This window comes from Pristiophorus japonicus, chromosome 8 (assembly GCF_044704955.1).
Source record: "Pristiophorus japonicus isolate sPriJap1 chromosome 8, sPriJap1.hap1, whole genome shotgun sequence".
NCBI lineage: Eukaryota > Metazoa > Chordata > Chondrichthyes > Pristiophoridae > Pristiophorus > Pristiophorus japonicus.
Genome location: NC_091984.1, coordinates 28,123,248 through 28,135,150, shown reverse-complemented (window position 1 = coordinate 28,135,150; position 11,903 = coordinate 28,123,248). Strand labels below are relative to the sequence as shown.

Below are 11,903 nucleotides of genomic sequence, written 5' to 3'. Positions count from 1 at the left end.
GATTGCAGTGCGGGCAGGCACAGCAGGAGGGGCGATGGAGTGGCAAGAGTCTGTAGAGGGAATTGACCAGGGCCCAGGAGAGGCGTGAGTCTGGGTCCCAGAAGAGGCGAGGGCCCAGGGTCAGCACGGGCCAGCCCACACTGCAATATATGTGCACGCTCAGTCTGTGCAGCAGAGTTGGTTAGTCTTGGTTAACCCTTGCCCTGACAAGACCTAGCCCTGTCAAGCCCGTGTGATGGCTGGTGTGCAACGGCCACCACACATTAAAAAAATCCATGCACAGGCATCTTCCACCCTTCAGGATGTAGTTTGGGATCTGGAATATTAGGTCCTTCATTGAAACACCTGTGAACTCATCCCTTTTTGGTGTGGAAACAAGTCATCCTCGCTTCGAGGGACTGCCTATGATGATGAGATGGCAACAGTAAGGTCTATCCAAACTAAATCTGATCCGACTACTGTTGCTCCATCCCTGCCCTCTGCGTCCTTGCTGCCTGCAATAGTAAGCTAGACAGGACGCAATTGGGTTCAATTTTTTGTGGCTGAATATTTTGAGTCAAACACAGCTGTGTTTTGCACTATACAGTTAGGGTTAGTGTCAAACCCTGGCCTACCTAGTCAAACCCTGCCCTGTACCCTAGGTTGGCATTAAATAGTCTTGTGCAAGAGCTGGAAGTACTTTGATAAAAAGCAATTGTATTACTCGACCGCTGTTTGTAACAACTTGGTTATACTGCAATCATTAAGCATATTTCCTGTGTGCATTTCCCTTGTGGAACCGACCCATTGTAAACCCTGGCCTTGCAGCTCAAGAAGGTCGCAAGTATAGAAGATTAAGTGGTGATCTAATTGAGGAGTTTAAGATGATTAAAGGTGTTGATAGGGTAGATAGAGAGAAACTATTTCCTCTGGTGGGGGAGTTCAGAACAAGGGGGCAGAACCTTTAAATTAGAGCTAGATCATTCAGGGGTGATGTCAGGAAACACTTCTTCACACAAAGTAATGGAAATCTGGAACTCTCTCCCCCAAGGAGCTGTTGAGGCTGGGGGTCAAATAAAAATGTCAAAACTGAGATTGATAGGTTTTTGTCAGGTCGGGATATTAAGGAATAAACATCCAATGTGGGTAAATGGAGTTGAGCTGCAGAGAGCCATGAGGTAATCGAATGGTGGAAAGACTCGAGGAGCTGGATGGCCTTCTCCTTATCTTTTCTTTCTACGTTCCTACGTTCGGCTTTCCCAGGCAGCTGATGTTGTTTGTGGAGCTTCAGTTGGCCTCAGCACCCCTGGGCAGTGGGGAGGGGAGCAGGGCTGGGCCTGGGGCAAACTGATCCAAATGGGCCGATAGTTATGTTTTAGGCTGGTTATGACTGTGATAGCTGGCCTGACCTGAAACAAATAAATCAAATGCATAAGTATAATAACAAAGTACTACGGTGAACTTATACTATAATATATTAATATAATATATATCTTATATATTAAATATATTATAACACCGTTCAATAATAACATATAGTGTCTCTGCAAAAATAGGTATGTACACATTAGGCCAATAAACAATATTTTACTCCATCTTGTTTTTCTTCTCTTATTGTCTATGCTATTCAGCCTATTTGGGAGACCTTATATTTTTTTCCTACACTTATTTGGTGGGTCTGGGGCTGCAGCCCCATGGTTAATCCACCCCTGGAGAGGAGGGGAGCGCAGGCTCGGGGGAATCAGCATCTAATGACCTCTGCTGCAAAATGGATATGTTGACATGGGGAGAGGATATGATTGGACCTTCCTGTAATACCTTCCCTCTGTTTACCCCGGGATCGAATGCCCTCCTCACACTCGCTGTCTAGGCTTACACACGAGGAGCAACCATCGAGGTGAGCTACTGGGAGGCATCTGCAGATATGTGTCTCAACACCAGTCACTGTCTTCAAGAAAGGAGCGTGTGTAAAAACTTTTTTAAACGTTATTTGCTTGTACTTACTTTTCTTTTTCTTTCTATTTGTCTCTATCTTAAAACTGTGAGCCTTCAGTAAGGGTGAGCTGTGTGTTTACTTTTCCTGGAGCTTATCAATAGCTGAACCTTGGCTACAATGGAATAGCTCTGCCACTGGCAGGTTCTTGCAGGTTTGGCTGTCAGGCTGAAAACATGCATTGTGGAATGATCTATTTGGAAAATCTTGTTTCCAATGTTTATATAGAAAGTGCATGATAAAGAGCAATAAAAGTACTTGGTTGAGGCTGACATGGGCCCAGAAATTGGCTTCCTTAGCGCCTCCTGTTATCGCCTCCGGAGGGCGCTAACTGGGTTGCGACCAGGCGAGGCGATGACATCGACTCCCGTTATATTTAGCGGGAGGTTTGCAGCGGCGTTGCGTCATGATCTCCTTTGCCTGGAGATCGTGACATCATCGCCATGCGCATCGCCTCGGTAGCACCCCGGACCCGAACTGGGGTTCCGCCCCCCTGCAGCATCGCCGGGCGAAAACATCGGCCGCTGCAGGAGGTGTTCATCGGGCGGTGGGGGGCTTTGGGAGAGATACTTAAAGGCAAGGTAGCCGAAGTAAGTGACAAAAAAAATGTACCTTCTCTCTTTCAGGTTTCTGGCCAGTCTTCTTTGCCCGCGATCGATCAGCCCGGCATTCTGCTTGAGTGATTCGGGCTGATTGGGTTGGATCGTGGCTGCCGTCAGGGAGAGAAGGTTTTTTTTTTGCAGAACTTGCAGTGATGGCCCTTCCTTTTTAAGGGAGGGAAGGCACCTTCCAACGCGACAGCACTGCCCAACCTAGTGTGCAGCACTGCTCCATTCACCGCCCTTCCTGCTGCCGATTACGCTCCAGGAAGTAAGTGGAGCGCCTGAGTTAGCACTTCATTTTCTTCCCGGAGCGCAGACGCAACATTTTTTTAAAATTTGGAAACATTAGCGTCTGGGGGTGATTTTTTAAACTTTTAAAAGTTAGCACCCCAAAACGGGGCACTTCCCAATTTCTCCTCCATTATCAGATATTTTCACTCTGTAACTCTGCTATTCTGTGATTCTCCCACTCTTTCCACTCTCACACTCTGCCCATCCCAACCTCTGCCACTCTCGCCCTTTGTTCATCCTGCCCTCTCCCCATCTCGCCAGTGCTCTACTTGTTGTTAATAGCCCAGTTGTAACAGGTAAGGTGTCAGCTGAAGATCGGTGGTCGTACTCTCAATACTGGGTTAGAAAGTCATGGGTTCAAGTCCCATTCCAGCGATTTGGCAACCCTGGCAATCAGAGGTGCTGTCCTTCAGCTGAGATGTTAAACCGAGGCCCCGTCTGCCCCCTCAGGCGGGCACTATGGCAAAGAAGAGCAGAAGAATATAAATGCAAGTTAATTTGCTCTTTTTTTCCTTTTTTTTTGTATCTCACATTCTGATACATTCAGGGTTGTGGGTTAATATTACCATCTCTAGACGACATACTATACTATCCAAATAACCAGAATAAATATGTACATGAAGGAGAAAGGAATAGAAGTATATTGATCGAGTGAGATGGTGGGAGGAGGCTCGTGAGGAGCATAAACACTGGCATTAGACTAGTTGGACCGAATGGCCTGTTTATGCTGTAACTTCCATGTAATAATATCTTGGTTAACACAAGAAAGTTAGCTATACTGTGTCCAGATGATTTTCCTATTTATACTCTTTGGTGGTTGAGTAAATCACCGCATGAACATCCAGTTACTGGCAGGTTTAAATAACCTGCTGCAGCTCTGAAATTTGCCCCGTTTGTACTGTGCAGCATATTTCAGAGCATCGGCGACCGACAGTGTCCAACCCTGCGGGTCTGTTGCTGGTGACACCATCCCTGTGCTGGTTGTTCAGGGCGCCTCCTCTGGTGATGCCCTGCACTGCCATCTCACCGTACTTATTTACTAAGTCTTAGAGTGCTCATGTGGGGAATGGGTGTGGGATGGGTATTAAAGTAATGCTGAGCCACTTCCCCACAGGAGAGACGACAGGTTAATAGACGCGTTCAAACTGAAATATAGACCTGTGCCTCCTTGAGATGGCATACAGAGTGACATTACAGCAGCCTGGGATCAGACATTTATCGCACAAAGTGAATAAAAAATGTCTTGAAATTTAACGGGGAGTGCTGCCCCTATAATGCGTGTCAGAAAAATTACATTAGCATCAATCAAATTATGTACAAAAGAAAGTTCTAAATGGGTGCCATGATTTCTTTTTGCATTTTAATAAGTTGTATGAAATTGTTCCTGTTCAAAGGGAGATTCCTCATTGCCAAAGTTGAATATTTGGTCTGACAAGCAGCATGTGCAGATGTTATCATGGGCGAGGAATGTTACTGTGAGTAATGGAGAAAATTTCTGCTCCCCAGATAACCCACCGCCGCGATAGATAGATTAGCCTTTGAATGCCTGGGGGGGATGTGGGGAGCTGCCTTTCAAAGTCACACTCTGAACTTCTCCCCTTTGTTTTTAATTTAATGGGCTTTTAGTAAGCCCTATCCGTTACCTGAATGAAGGAAAGTTTTACTGTGCTTTAAATGATTGCAGTCTGATAAGCAGGCTACAGGCAACGGTACAGTGCCACTTGTGTGGTGACACCGATGTGGATTTGATCCTTTCCACTATGGCATTGAGCTTCGAGTCTCAGTTACCAACTGTGCTGGTCCAGGGAGGCAGTAAGCAGAGGCCAAATATATCCTCTTGACAAGTTGGGGGTGCATATGGGATGGGGTTCAGTTGGATGGTGAATGGTTTCCGGGCTGGCATTGCACGGGGGGTGGGGGGGGGGGGTGGGTGGGGGTGGGGGTGGGGGTGGTTGTGGGGGGGGGTGGGGGGGGTTGTGGGGGCGGGGGGGTTGTGGGGGGGGGTGGGGGGGGGGTTGTGGGGGCGGGGGGGGTGGGGTTGGGGGGGTGGGGGGGGGTGTGGGGGGGGGTGGGGGGGGTGTGGGGGCGGGGGGGGGGGTGGGGGGGGTTGTGGGGGGGGGTTGTGGGGGCGGGGGGGGGGGTGGGGTGGTGTGGGGTGGGGGGGGTTGTGGGGGGGGGTTGTGGGGGTGGGGGGGGTTGTGGGGGGGGGTTGTGGGGGTGGGGGGGGTTGGGGGCGGGGGGGGTTGTGGGGGGGGGGTTGTGGGGGCGGGGGGGGTGTGGGGGTGGGGGGGGGGGGTGGGGGCGGGGTGCAGGCGCGGCGGCTGGAGAATATTAGAGATAGGGAGGGACCAGGTCATGGAGGGATTTTAACACAAGGGTGAAAATGTTAAAATCGAGGCTTTGATGGACCAAGAGCCAATGTAGGTCAGCAAGCACAGGGGTGATGAGCGAATTCGACCAGCAGAATGAGAAGTGTCATGGAACATATGTGCTAATTCTAGGCTCGTGTCTGTTTTTATTCCTACTGGTGGAGAGGCCAGTGGTGTTCAGGCATGATCTGCACTGGACTGTTACACAGAAACTTCATGGGGAAAGAGGAAAACATTCAGAAACCTCAAAATGCTATTCAAACGGGAATTGTCTAACATTTCAATTTGTTACTCTTTCATGAGTATAAATGCTTCATCATTGGGGTTCAGTCTCATAAAACCACAAAACCAATTTTCAGTAAGCGAGATGATACAACGTCTGTCCTTCTGAGTAAGCAATCTATAAATGATGTGCTTGCATAATCTTATCTACAACCTATTAAACTACTAATTTTCTCCCTCTTTGATATCGTTCCCTATCTGATACCATTGAGAATTACATCTGAGTATGCACCGGGTCCCAACATAGTCCCAACCCCAAAGTTAAATTCATGTTCTGTTACACTGCACTTTGAGGCTGGCTTGACAGTGGTTTTACTGGGGCTCGTTCCCAAAAGTGCAGTGTAATGTTACTGTCCCATCAGTAACCACTTGGCCACTGAACTCGTAGAAAAGGCCTAACATTGGTTTGTCTTTGTTCCCGACCATAGTATTATTGTACAATACACATCTTTTGGCTTCCTGTATTTATGCACAAATGGGGCACGCATATAACAATTAAAACATTTTGTACGAAATATGTAACATTTTTTTCAAAGGGGTTGTTGTCGGGCTCAGGTTTGGGCTATGGGCTAAAAGCAGAATGTCTATATCACACACATTTCTATCTAGCCACTTTTAAACATGCGCCATCTTCTCTGCTGCCATTCTGTTCCCCTCTCATTGATAACAGACTGATCAGTTCTCTTCAATCACAAAATAATTCCATCCATTCTCATTGTTACAAGAGCGACATAACTCGGTATAATTGGTTTTACTTGGTAGAAACCGGGGGGTGAATGGGAATATCTGTTGGAGACTGGTTGCTGACCTGTGTTCAGTCCTGGTTTCTGAGCTGCGCTTTTATACGACACATACAACAACAACAACTTGTACTTGCAATACATTAAAGGCGCTACATAACATCCCAAGGCGCTTCACAGGAGTATTAAGAAATAAAAAGTTTGGCACCAAGCCATGTAAGGAGAACATAGGGCAGGTGACCAAAAGCTTGGTCAAAGAGGTAGGTTATAAGGAGCGTCTTGATGGAGGAAAGAGAGGCGGAGAGGTTTAGGGAGGGATTTCCAGAGCTTGGGGCCTAGGCAACAGAAGGCACGGCCATGAATGGTTGAGCGATTATAATCAGGGATGCTCAAGAGGGCAGAATTAGAGGAGCGCAGACGTTTTGGGGGTTGTGGGGCTAGAGGAGTTTACAGAGATGGGTGCGAGGCCATGGAGGGATTTGAAAATAAGGATGAGAATTTTGAAATCGAGGCATTGCTTAACCAGAAGCCAATGTAGTTCAGCGAGAACAGGGGTGATGGGTGAGCAGGACTTGGTGCGAATTAGGACACAGGCTGCCGAGTTTTGGTTAACCTCTAGTTTACGTAGGGTAGATTGTGAGAGGCAAGCCAGAAATGCATTGGAATAGTCAAGTCTGGAGGTAACAAAGGCATGGATGAGGGCTTCAGTAGCAGATGAGCTGAGGCAAGGGCAGAGATGGGCGATGTTACGGAGGTGGAAATAGGCGGTCTTTGTTATGCTGCGGATATGTGGTCGAAAGTTCATTTCAGGGTCAAATATGACACCAGGTTAAGAACAGTATGGTTCAGCCTCAGACAGAAGTTGGGGAGAGGGATGGAGTCAGTGTGCTAGGGAACCGAAACCAATGTCTTCGGTCTTCCCAATATTCAATTGGAGAAAATTTCTGCTCATCCAGAACTGGATGTCGGACAAGCAGTTTGACAATTTAGAGACTGTGGAGAGAAGTGGTGGCAAGGTGGAGCTGGGTGTCATCAGTGTACATATGGAAACTGACACTGTGTTTTCGGATGATGTCGCCAAGGGGCAACATTTAAATGAGAAATAGGAGAGGAGCAAGGATAGATCCTTGGGGGACACCAGAGGTAACAATGTCAGGGTGGGAAGAGAAGCCGTTGCAGGTGATTCTCTGGCTACGATTAGATAGATAAGAATGGAACCAGGCGAGTGCAGTCCCACCCAGCTGGACGACGGTGGAGAGGCGTTGAAGGATAGAGTGGTCAACCATGTCAAAGGCTGCAGACAGGTCAAGAAGGACAGGGAGGGATAGTTTGCCTTTGTCACAGTCACATAGTATGTAATTTGTGACTTTGATGAGAGCTGTTTCGGTATTTGGCTGGCGCAGAAACCGGATTGGAAGGATTCAAACATGAAATTGCGGGAAAATTGGGCATGGATGTGGGATGCGACAACACATTCAAGGACTTTGGAGAGGGAAGGGAGGTTGGAGATGGGGCAGTAGTTTGCAAGGACGGAGGGGTCGAGGGTTGTTTTTTTTTGAAGAGACAGGTGATGATGCCAGATTTGAGGGAGAGGGGAACAGTGTCTGAGGAGAGAGAACCTTTAACAATGTCAGCTAACCTGATGGGTGGCAATCAGCTGTGATGCCCCTCAGTGTTGAACAGCTTGCAGATACCATCTGGAATCTCAGCTAAAGAATGGCCACTAAGGCAAGGGGCATGTGAAACTACATCCCAGCAGTGAGTCAACACTTCACGCAGAGGGGGAGGGGAAGAGGAAGACACGAACCTGTTGGCGGCTGCACATCACGGCAACCTGAAATTGAGCAGAAAAGTGAGTGAGGAGGTTCGAGATTAATCATCTTTTGAAGCTCAATTTTATCTCTCTCCATTCTATGCTGAGGACGGTGAGGAATGTTGGGATAGTCTAGGGCAGGGGCTGGAACTATGGGCTTCTGTTAACCCACGTACTTGGTTGGTTCTCTGGCACCTGGGTTCGCTTGTCCTTTCTTTCTCTCCCTTTCTTCTTTCTCCGTGTTTTTTTTGTGCTTTCCTATCTATTCAGGGAATGCATTACGTTTTAAAAGCAGCTGGTTTAATGATCAGAGCTGGTCTTTCATTCACCAGTTTAAAAGAAAAAACATTTCCATTTAACAGTAAGGTACCGGATGAAGGCTGACATGTGTCAGCTCCTGACTTGGGAAGCTGAGTGACGGTTCTGTTCATGGCTTTCCATCCAGGACTGGGCAGGTGTGAGCAAAAATGGTTCCTGTCGACACCTGTTATCTCCTGTGTTATGTGGAAGCATTGGTATCAATTTGACATTTACCCAAGCTGTTGTATGTATACTGTGACTGTCATAAAATGTACACATGGCAGCGGTTTCACGTCTTTTGACTCGCTTTCAAGATACCGTGTCCCAATAGTGTCAGCTTAGCTCAGCAGTAGAACTCTCGTCTTTTGAGTCAAACCCCACTCCAGTGATTTGAGCACATGATCTAGGCTGACACTTCTGGGGGAGTGCTGCATTGTTAGCGGTGCCGTCTTTGAAACTGAATGTTAAACCAAAGCCCCAACTGCCTGTTCAGGTGGACGTACAAGGTTTTGTGGTGCCTTGTTGGAGAACACTGCATTCAGTTCTGAGCACTGCACCTCAGGAGGTGGTGCAGCATGGATTCACTAGAATTATACCAAGGCTAAAAGGGCTACCTTATAGGTTGCATAGACTAGGCTTATATTCGCTTGAGTATAGAAGATTAAGGGGTGATCTAAAGAGGTGTCGAAGATGATTAAAGGGTTTGATAGAGTATATAGAGAGAAACTATTTCCTCTGGTGGGGGAGTCCAGAACAACGAGGCAGAACCTTAAAAATTAGAGCTAGACCATTCGAGGATGATGTCAGGAAGCACTTCTTCACACAAAGGGTTATAGAAATCTACGACTCTCTCCTCCAAAAAGCTGTTGAGCCTGGGGGTCAATTGAAAATTTCAAAACTGAGCTTGATCGATTTTTCTTAGGCAAGGGTAAATGGGATTAAGATACAGATTAGCCATGATCTCATTGAATGGTGGAACAGGCTCGAGGGGCTGAATGGCCCGCTGCTCGTCCTATGTAATTTTAAATTGATCCTTGTCAATGATTCCCCAATCAGAGGAAATTATATTTTCTTAGTCACATATCAAAACCCTTTAGAATAAGGCTATAACCCTCCATAAAATCTCCTCGAGTTTCTCTGCTGCAGTGGAGATAGCCCCAGTATCGCGAGCCTTTCCCCATAACTATCGTTTCTCAGCCCCGTGTGAATCTAGTCTGTGGCCTTCAATGTACTTTCCAGTTGGTTCGAAACTTCATGAAACAATTCAAATCGTATTAAGCCGAGTAATGCTGTGACCTAATCCTGATATTTTAAAATAAAATTCCCACAGAGGAAAGCACATTTTATCTTGTAAAAGCAGCATCCGCACTTGACCAATTGGCGAATGCCCAGAGCAATCCCTGAGAATGTGATTGGGAGGCGAGCTACTTTTGAATACTTGATTAATTATTGGGACTTGGTTAAGAAGTGTGTGTTTGTTCAGGCTGTGTGGGAGATGCACTGTGTGTGTGTAAATCTGATCACAGTGCTATTACATAGCAGCATTGCCTGGATTGTAGACGTTAAGTGGAATGTAGACTTGGAATAATTCCACATCACCTCCCAGTCTACTCCTTACATTGTCACCGTAATCCACACGGAGCACAAACAGGGTGAGGAGCAGCTCCATTCAAACAACACTTTTCGTGGCTTCCTCTTTTTATTTGACTGGAATAATATCAGTAGTGCAGCGAACACTATAAGGGGGGAATAAGCTCAACTGTAAAGATATTTGAAGGATGATAGACAGAGTAGGAAGATCTGTGCAGGTCTCCGTTGGAATGACCATTGGGATCTGCAATTGAGCTCCGTGCTTGTGGGTTAGGTAAATTTGGCCAGGGTCCACTCCTGATCACTGTCCAGTGGCCCTTTCTGGAGGGGTGTAGATGTCAGGTCAGGCTCGGCTGTGCTGATTTTCCCCCTCACCCCCAAACTAACGGTTAAATAACCTGCCTGCACGCTCCGCCAAGGCTTACATGTGAACAGTGCCACTTCGACGAGGCAGTGGAGGTTGTCTAGTGTACCCCAGTAATGAGGCTGCAGCACCTTCAGGACAGGCAGGGAACGGAAAAGGATTTTATGTTTTTAATGGCTCCTGACCTCATCTCGAAGGGAAACCACTGAGGAGGAAAATGAAATGATTTCCTCTGGTGGGGGAGTTATGAACAAGGGGGGTCCATAACCTTAAAATGAGAGTTAGGCTATTCAGGGGTGAAGTCAGGAAGCACGTCCCCACACAAATGGTCGTGAAAATCTGGAACTCTCTTCCCCAAAAAGCTGTTGAGGCTGTGGGTCAATTAAAAGATTTAAAAACTGAGATTGATTGATTTTTGTTGGCTATTAAGGGAAATGGAGCCAAGGTGGGTGAAAGGAATTGAGACACACATCAGCCACGAATGGCGGAGCAGGCTTAAGGGGCTGAATGGCTTACGCCTGTTCCCTTGTTCCTAAAAGAAACACTTACACCAGTGAGCAGTGTAATCCAAGAGTGGGCATGGAACACCTCTCAGTAAAAAAGCCTCATTCGTGCCAACAAAAAAGTACAATGTGGGAACTATTGACTGTCAAAGCAAATTAAAGACCAAAAAAAAAAGCCAACTTGAGTTTTATCATGTTGTTTACATGATAAAAGCTGCTGGTTGTGAGGCTGAAGCAGAGCCAGCTGATCACTAGCCGTGCATCAGATGGGGAAAGCATGCTGCTGAAGTGATTGTCTGTCTGCTGCAATCACAGGTTTAGGCTTGACGGGAACATCTCCAATTGAACTTTTAAAACATATAAATGACTTTCCGTAAAAACCACCCCAGATCCCTGTGGCCAAACTTCTGCTCACGCATCATGGGTGATAAATTTAAATTTTTTACTCAAATTTTACCACACATTGTTTGCCCAACATTTCATCAATTTTTTTTTTTATATTTCAAAATATACTTTATTCATATAAAAATTTGCACAATACATTCGAAAGCAGTTCAGGATATTTGGATGTGGTCAGCAATTCCATACATTACATTTGGATGCTGACCGCAGTTCCGTTCAATACATTTCTTTACTTTACATTTCAAGATACGATTCATACAATCCAGGATATATTGTGGTACGTTCATCAAGTTACATTACATGTGTCACAATACAGTACACAGTGAGGGTACAGTTACATTTCTTTTCAACATGCATTACGCAACAGAACTTGCATTATACATGGCACTACATAGGTGTTTGCAGATCATGGTGCTCTATGTATACAAAAGGTTTACCATTGCAGCCCGAGGGGAGTTTTATACAGATTCCATCCCCTGGGTTTACCGTGGTGGAATGGCTTTATTAAACTGTGGCTCTTCCCCACCGTGCCTTTGCGGCGGCTGCACCAATTTTTAGTGCGTCCCTCAGCACGTAGTCCTGGATCTTGGATTGCGCCAGTCTGCAACACGCAGACGTGGACATCTCCCTGCTCTGGAAGACCAGCAAGTTTCAGCAAGACCAAAGTGCGTCTTT

The 11,903-nt window shown here is 46.6% G+C and overlaps 1 protein-coding gene across 6 annotated transcripts in view; it reads left to right on the top strand.

The window, feature by feature from the left end:
* bcar3 (BCAR3 adaptor protein, NSP family member) overlaps nt 1-11,903 on the top strand; it is a 266,163-nt gene that overhangs the window by 167,249 nt on the left and 87,011 nt on the right. The window lies entirely within an intron of this gene.